We start from the raw sequence: 8,155 nt of genomic DNA on the forward strand, positions 1-8,155 counted from the left end.
CACACCCCCCCCAAAGAAAACATTCCTTATTTACACTGGGGGATGTTACTGGGCACTAGGCTAGAAACAAGTTCAAAAATTGTGTTTGGGTTTGAATTATGATAAGTCTCAAGCATCTGACTCTCTAAAGGATTATAACTCACTCTTCCATCAGCTGAGAAGCTTTTGGGGGATGGACAGCAATATGAGAGAGAATTCAATGGCTATGTATAAATCATGATGTCATGTAAAAGCACACTTGGGGGTCACATTCCTTACAAGGTTACACTTGGTATTTGTTAATTTGGAACCCAGCAAGACTACTAAAAACAGGACTGCTGGCTGACAGAGGCAAAGAAAAAACCGAATACTAAGTAATTGAGCTCTTCCTTGCCTGCTCAGATAGATGGATGTGCTTCCAATCAGGAGCCTTTTCTTAATCGCCAGATTTGGATCATCCTTGAGCACTGATCACTTTTCCAGGCCCATGAGGCCCCAGTCTTGCCTTAGCTCTACTAGCCTGAACAAGTGGCCCAGGGCCTGGTGGGCTGCTGTAGTTCTGTGGAAGCAATATTCATGTGAGCCAATACTAGATCTGGAAACGTTAATTTCTTTATTCGTTTTACCCAGCAAGCACACATTAAGCATCTAATGTATGTAGAGCACTATGCTAGATATGGAGAGATATAGACATTTTAGATAACACTTTGTAAAAAATGATTTGGTCTTCATGAAGTGTACAGTCTTGTAGCTGGGGCAAAGGCAAGGAATGGGAAAAATTAAGGATGTGTCTAGAAGTGAAATTTTACTTGGGATGAAATGCCAAGTGGTGGAAGATTTTTGGAGCAGAAGACTGACATAAATAAGAATCTACTAACATGATATGAAGGATAAATTCGAGAAAGTGGGCAGTGGTAGAAAAACATGTTAGGTGGCCATTGTAATGTCAATGTAGCTGGAGAGGGTTGGGAGAATCAAATATTCAGAAAGCACCTTAAGGATAGAAGGAAAATTGGGGATGAAGATAAATCCTTCAGCTCCGCCTTTAATAAAGAAATTTGTCCTTAAGTAAATAAAGTAATAATAAAGTCAAATAAATAATTAAGTAAATTAAGTGATAAATTAAGTAATAAAGGTGCCATCACCTTTATTAAGCAATAAGTTCCTTGAGGGCATAATTCCTGTTCTGTTCCTGTCCTTGAGGAGCTTACCTTTAGAATGGTAGAAGCTGCTTGTCTCAAAGGCCTGTGGGAAATATAACTGAGACAAAGAGTGTCTTTAGCTGGAAATAGTCTTAGCTGGACATACCCTTACAAAATGCCAATACCTGAGAGCTAGAATGAACCCCCGAGATCATTTAGTCCAGGAGTTCTTAACCTGGGGTGCCTAAATTTGTTTTCAAAAGACATTTGGATTATTATCATTCAAGACAGTTGATCTCCTTTGTAAGCCTATTTCTTTGCTTTTATGCTTTTGAAAACATGAGTGAAAGACCGGGTTCATAGACTTCCCCAGATTTTTCACAGAAGCGTATGCCATCAAAAGGGTGAGAATCCTTGTGAGAATCTAGTCCAACTCTTTTGTTTCATAGGAGAGGAAAAAGAAAAGTCCCTCGGATAAGGTCATACCCTTAATAAGTGTCAGAGAAAGGACTTGGGTCCATTAAGGGGAATAAGCAGAGGACCTTATACCTTGTAGGTATTCAGTAAAAGCCAAATTGAATTGAATATAAACTGAGGTGGCATTTGCAAATGGGATAGGAGCACAGAACCACAAGGCCTAGATGAATTAAAGAGAACCAAAAATGAAAGGCAAGCAAATAACAAAAGAAAGCCCACAAATGAATGTTCTAGCTTTGCCTCATAGAGTGTTAGGATTGTTACTAGGTGGGATGATGACAGTCTGATCTTGCACAGGGACCGGGGGACTATAGGAAGAGTTGGTACAGAGTGAGCTGCTCCCCATCAGTGAGGAGACTTGAGTAGGTGAGACATCTAATGTAGAGACAGTCTGGGCCTGAGCTGGGGCCGGCTGCTTGTTCTTGGAGGAGAGGGCACTTGACTGCTGCTGCCTGACAACATGAGCTGCTCCAACGTTGAGGGGCTGAGCCGTGGCCAGAGTCACGTGGTTTGTCAGCAGAGAGGGCTGCTGCATAAGGCTACTGTACTGGCTGCCACCTGAGTGCCCATTCCTCCAGTCTCCCAGCTGCTGGCCAATCCCCATGGCCTGGGGAATGACCTCAGTAGGCTGAACACAATTGTGTAGAGCCACCCCAGGGAACTGCTGCCCTGTTGAAGGTAAGAGGATCTGCTGGGTTCCTCCAGGCCAGACCTGCAGGACAGTGGCAGTGTGTCCAACCAGCGCCGGCCGGCTAGGTGCACAGCTCAGAGTAAAGGGCACCACCTGCTGTGGTGTGATGATGGCTGCTTGAGGATGGAGAGTTGCTGCCATGAGTGGTGGACAGCTTCCCTGACTGAGGACTCCTGACTGGATCTGTAATGGCTGAGCAGCAGGCGCCTGGGGTACCATTGGCACAGCATTCTCCATCCTCCCAGGGAATCCAGAATGCTGAGCAGATGCCTGGAGTCCAGTTTGAAAAGCAGGGGGACGCACGACGAAAGTCTGCAGGAATGGATCAGTCTGAGTGCAAATGGCAGTAGTTCCAGGCTGCAAGGAGACACTCTGCTGGGCAACTCCTGCCACAGGTGCTGCCCCTGATGGATACAGGGCAGACGGGTAATTCAGCAGGGGGACATCCGAATCAGCCAGAGAGTGTGTAGCTGCTGCTGCAGTAGAACTGGACGCCAAAACACTGGCGACACCGTGCCCGGGATTGAGCTGGTTGCTGAAGGTCATGGTTAGATTTGTGCTTGTGTTGGGGGCAAAATGGGTGGTCAAAGGGTTCTTGATCTGTTTCACTGGATCATCCATGTGCCCTGTCCTTCGGCAGATCTCCATGTTCTGAAAGCATGACAAAACATGATTGCTGGGTGGGAAATCCAAAAGATGAGTCATTGTCACAAATGGGTGGTTGAGGGTTTTCCATGGAGTAGCTCTCTTATCTGCATCAATTGTCAGCATCTTCTTCAACAAATCAATGAACTCTCTTCTATCTGCTTTTTCTGCCCACATATCCGTTCCCTCTAAGTCTGTAGACATATTCACCTGGGCCATGTCATCTAAACAGTTGAATATGTACTTGCGGGTGTCTCTTGATTTGATTCCTGTTTCCCACTCATGCTCCTCTGGTGTCTTTAGTCTCCACAGTGGGTAACCCAAACGAGGATCTCTGTTGAAAAACATGCTTGTTTTTGTTCCTGCACTCAGAAGGTATTCTGCCGGGAGGCCTTGTGTTTGTGAAATGTAACAAATCTGCTCATATTCTGAAGCCCCGGCGTAGAGAGGCCAGCCCAGAAACAACTCCGCTATCACACAGCCCAAGGACCACATATCAATAGCCTCCCAAAACGGCAGTCCAAGAATGATTTCAGGAGCCCTGTAGTAGCGTGTCTGTATGTAGGAGGAGCACACAGCTTTGGATACCTGAGTGGCAGAGCCAAAGTCAATGACCTTGAGGCGGTATGGCTGCTGCACAGGATCCACCAGCATGATGTTTTCTGGCTTTAGGTCCGTGTGGATCAGGCCAAGGTTCTTGAGCTTCCTCAGAGCTGTGGCCACCTGCTGTAGGATGGGCCGGATGTACTTGAGCTGCAGTGGACGAAACTTGTTCTGCTTTAGGAAATCATACAGGTTCTGTTCCAGCATCTCAAACACCAGGCAGGTGTGATTCTGGTGCTGGAAGCACTCATAAAAACGGACAACATTGGATTCGTCAGCATCGTCCCTGTTCAGGAGGGAAAGGATGTTCACCTCAATCTGGCCCTGTCGGGCATAGGCAGGATGGTTTTTCAAGATCTTAATGGCGACAATTTCCTTGGTACTCCGCTTCCAGCACTTGGCCACCTGCCCGAATGTCCCCCGGCCCAAGAACTCTAGGACTTGGTAACTGTTGGTCATGGAGTAAAGGATTTCATGCTGGACCAGCTGGTAATCCCCTTCTCTGCTGGAACTGCTGGTCTTGGTGGTCATGGTGGTGGTCGTGGCAGCGGCACCCACCACAGTCCTGTTCTGCTGCATGAGAGGAGGATGTTCTTCTGTGATCTGCCCTTTACCACTGCTGTCCACCTCCTCACTTTTTCTCTTCAATCCACATTTGTGATAGGGCTCCAGCCAAGAAACGTGGCCTCTGTGAGTGAGGGTCTGACTGCTCGGGAAGGATGAGGTGGCAGCACCCCCGGTGCTGTCAGCAGCCATGACCACGACATGCTCCACTGTGGGAGCTGGCAGAAGGAGGCTCTGGTCATAAGAGGGGAGGTTGAACCTTGTCACCTGCTGAGAGGAGTTTTCTTGTCCTTGTGTGGCTGAGAGGTTCTTGCTGGGAGTAGGATACTTTTTGTTGCTGCTCCGTCCTGAAATGTCCCAGCCAGAAGGCTCTGTTTTCCGTTTCTTTGCACTGCAGAAGGCACTCGATGAGACTGTCTGCCTGTCCATTTGAATCGGGGACATTGTGGAAGCTTCTAGCACACCCTTGTACTGGTGCTCTCTCTCTGTCTCTGTCTCTTCTCTCTTTCTCTTCTCTCTTTCTGTCATTGTAGCCAGTCTGCTAGGTGTGAAATGATATCTGAAATCTTTATCCATTTGTATTTCTCTAATCAAAAAGGATTTAAGAAGATCTTAATCTATTCTGATGTTGTGTTTCCTCCAAATTGCAAATGGTTTCCTGGGAGCAGACCTCTTGGGGAGCTTCTGGAGCTTTTAGTTTCAATTCAATGATCTGAAAATGCAGCCAGGAATTCAAGTCCAGATCTTCTCCTTGACCCAATCCAGACTGACTTCCCCACTCAATGTTGGCTCCTTATATCCTCCCAGAGAATCCATGGGCTTGTGGGAACTCCTTGAAGAACCAATGAGCAAACTCCTTGACAGGTGTCAACTCCTTCACAGGTGTCAACTCCCTGACAGGTGTCAACTCCTTGACAGGTGTCAACTCTTTACAGGTGTGAACTTTGAATTCAATGAGCTAGAGAATTGTTAAGTACCAGACAACCGATGTAGCACCTAGGAATAATCCTAACCATGGAGCTGTGGAGACACAGGTCCTTTGTAATCTAAAGAGTTATAGAAGTATGATCTAACACTCATTTAAAGATTTTCATAGGTATCTCATTATATTTCCTGTTTTACAAACCTTTATTTTTCTTTTCCATCCTGGAGCTTTTACTTCTTGGTCTTCTTTAGACAGATCCTTTTTGTTGCCCAAACTCTATCCCCAGTGGTTTTATCTAGCCCTTTCTACCCTTCCCTCAGGATTCACTGTTGGCATTCTTTTTGTTCTGATTCATTAACTAGCTAGGGAACCCACCTTTGCCATTTAGTCATGGCACAAAGTCGGGTCTCATGGCTTTAAAAAGTTTTAAACCTTTCATTTTTAGTTCTCTTTAATTCATCTAGGCCTTGTGGTTCTGTGCTCCTATCCCATTTGCAAATGCCACCTCAGTTTATATTCAATTCAATTTGGCTTTTACTGAATACCTACAAGGTATAAGGTCCTCTGCTTATTCCCCTTAATGGACCCAAGTCCTTTCTCTGACACTTATTAAAGGTATGACCTTATCCGAGGGACTTTTCTTTTTCCTCTCCTATGAAACAAAAGAGTTGGACTAGATTCTCACAAGGATTCTCACCCTTTTGATGGCATACGCTTCTGTGAAAAATCTGGGGAAGTCTATGAACCCGGTCTTTCACTCATGTTTTCAAATGCATAAAAGCAAAGAAATAGGCTTACAAAGGAGATCAACTGTCTTGAATTATAATAATCCAAATGTCTTTTGAAAACAAATTTAGGCACCCCAGGTTAAGAAGTCCTGGACTAAATGATCTCTGAGGTTCATTCTAGCTCTCAGGTATTGGCATTTTGTAAGGGTATGTCCAGCTAAGACTATTTCCAGGTAAAGACACTCTTTGTCTCAGTTATATTTCCCACAGGCCTTTGAGACAAGCAGCTTCTACCATTCTAAAGGTAAGCTCCTCAAGGACAGGAACAGAACAGGAATTATGCCCTCAAGGAACTTATTGCCTAATAAAGGTGATGGCACCTTTATTACTTAATTTATCACTTTATTTACTTATTTATTTATTTAACATTATTTATTTAAGGACAAATTTCTTTATTAAAGGCGGAGCTCAAGGATTTATCTTCATCCCCAATTTTCCTTCTATCCTTAATGTGCTTTCTGAATTTTTGATTCTACCAACCCTCTCCAGCAACATTGACCTTACAATGGCCACCTAACATGTTTTTCTACCACTGCCCACTTTCTCGTATTTATCCTTCATATCATGTTAGTAGATTCTTATTTATGTCAGTCTTCTGCTCCAAAAATCTTCCACCACGTGGCATTTCATCCCAAGTAAAATTTCACTTCTAGACACATCCTTAACTTTTCCCTTTCCTTGCCTTTGCCCCAGCTACAAGACTAAAATCTTCATGAAGACCAAATCATTTTTTATAAAGTGTTATCTAAAATATATATGTCGGGGCAGCTAGGTGGCACAGTGGATAGAACACCAACCCTGAATCCAAATCTGGTCTCAGACACTTAACACTTTCTAGCTGTGCAACCCTGGGCAAGTCATTTAATCCCAGTCTCAGGAAAAATAAAATAAAATAAAATAAAATGTCTATATCTCTCCATATCTAGCATAGTGCTCTACATACAGTAGGTGCTTAATGTGTGCTTGCTGGGTAAAATGAATAAACAAATTAACATTTCCAGAACTAGTATTTGCTCACATGAACATTGCTTCCACAGAACTACAGCAGCCCACCAGGCCCTGGGCCTGTTGTTCCGGCTAGTATAACTAAGGCAAGACTGGGGATTCAGATGTCCCTGGAAAGGTGATTAGTGCTCAAGGATGATCCAAATCTAGGAATTAAGAAAAGACTCCTGATTGGAAGCACATCCATCTGAGCAGGCAACTAAGAGCTCAAGTACTTAGGATTGTTGGGGATCCCAGGCTTATGGTGTTTGAGGCAAGGCTCAAGTCTAGTGAAATAATTCACTCTTACTTCTGAGGCAAAGAAATAGGAGATTTTTTTTCTTAAAAATCACAAAGAAATCGAGTCTCTTAGCAGACAGGAGCTCCCAAGAAGGGATTAGGAGTTTTTCCAGGTGGTTCAACCAGAGTACTTAGCTTTATGATTAGAATTCAGGCCTTGGGGGCTATGGAAATAAAAGGGAAGTTTGGGTTTGAATCGGCTTCAGTTCAACTCTATACAAAGTTTGATGAGTGGTACTTAACATGTATAGAAAGTTTAATTAGTGGTAGTTAACATTACCTCAGCTCTAGAGAAAGTTTGATTAGTGTCAGCTGAACTCTATAGAAAGTTTAATTAGTGGGGGATGTTTCTAGAGGGAGAAGGAATCTGGGTGGAGCAGGAAGACAAAGTGCAAGGCCATTGACTTCTAGGAACTAGGAGTCTCTAGTGTCAGTATTAGGTTTTTTTCTTTGCCTCTGTCAGCCAGTGGTCCTGTTTTTAGTAGTTTTACTGGGGTCCAGATCTTTACAAAAAAATAACAACTACAAAGTGTAACATTTGAACCTAAGGAATGTGACCCCCAAGTATGCTTTTACAGGACATCATGCTTTTTACACTGCCATTGAATTCTCTATCATACTGCTGTCCATCCCCCAAAAGATGCCCAGATGATAGAAGAGTGAGTTATAATCCTTTAGAGAGTCATCACATCACTCATCATCACATGCCTTACCCTATTCAGCAGCCACTGGTTTGCAGCTTGAATAGCTTTAGAAATTAATACACTAGCAATCATCCCCATCATAACCTTTCCAAACATCCATGTACTAATGAAGCTGGTGGCTACATGAGGATGGAGAGTTGCTACCATTCATTAGTGGTGGACAGCTTTCCTGGGTGAGGACTCCTGACCGGATCTGTAGTGGCTGAGCAGCAGGTGCCTGCGGTAAGATTGGCACAGCATTCTCTATCCTCACAGGGAATCCAAAATGCTTTGCAGGTGACTGGAGTTCAGTATGAAAAGCAGGTGGACACACGATGAAAGGCTGCTGGAATGGATCAGTCTGAGTGCAAATA

The 8,155-nt window shown here is 44.1% G+C and overlaps 1 pseudogene; it reads right to left on the reverse strand.

The window, feature by feature from the left end:
* Positions 1-1,839: 1,839 nt before the first annotated feature.
* LOC141562130 (homeodomain-interacting protein kinase 1 pseudogene) lies at positions 1,840-4,579 on the reverse strand (annotated as a pseudogene).
* Between the last annotated feature and the right edge of the window lie 3,576 nt (positions 4,580-8,155).

Source organism: Sminthopsis crassicaudata, chromosome 3 (genome assembly GCF_048593235.1).
Source record: "Sminthopsis crassicaudata isolate SCR6 chromosome 3, ASM4859323v1, whole genome shotgun sequence".
In the NCBI taxonomy this organism is placed as follows: domain Eukaryota; kingdom Metazoa; phylum Chordata; class Mammalia; order Dasyuromorphia; family Dasyuridae; genus Sminthopsis; species Sminthopsis crassicaudata.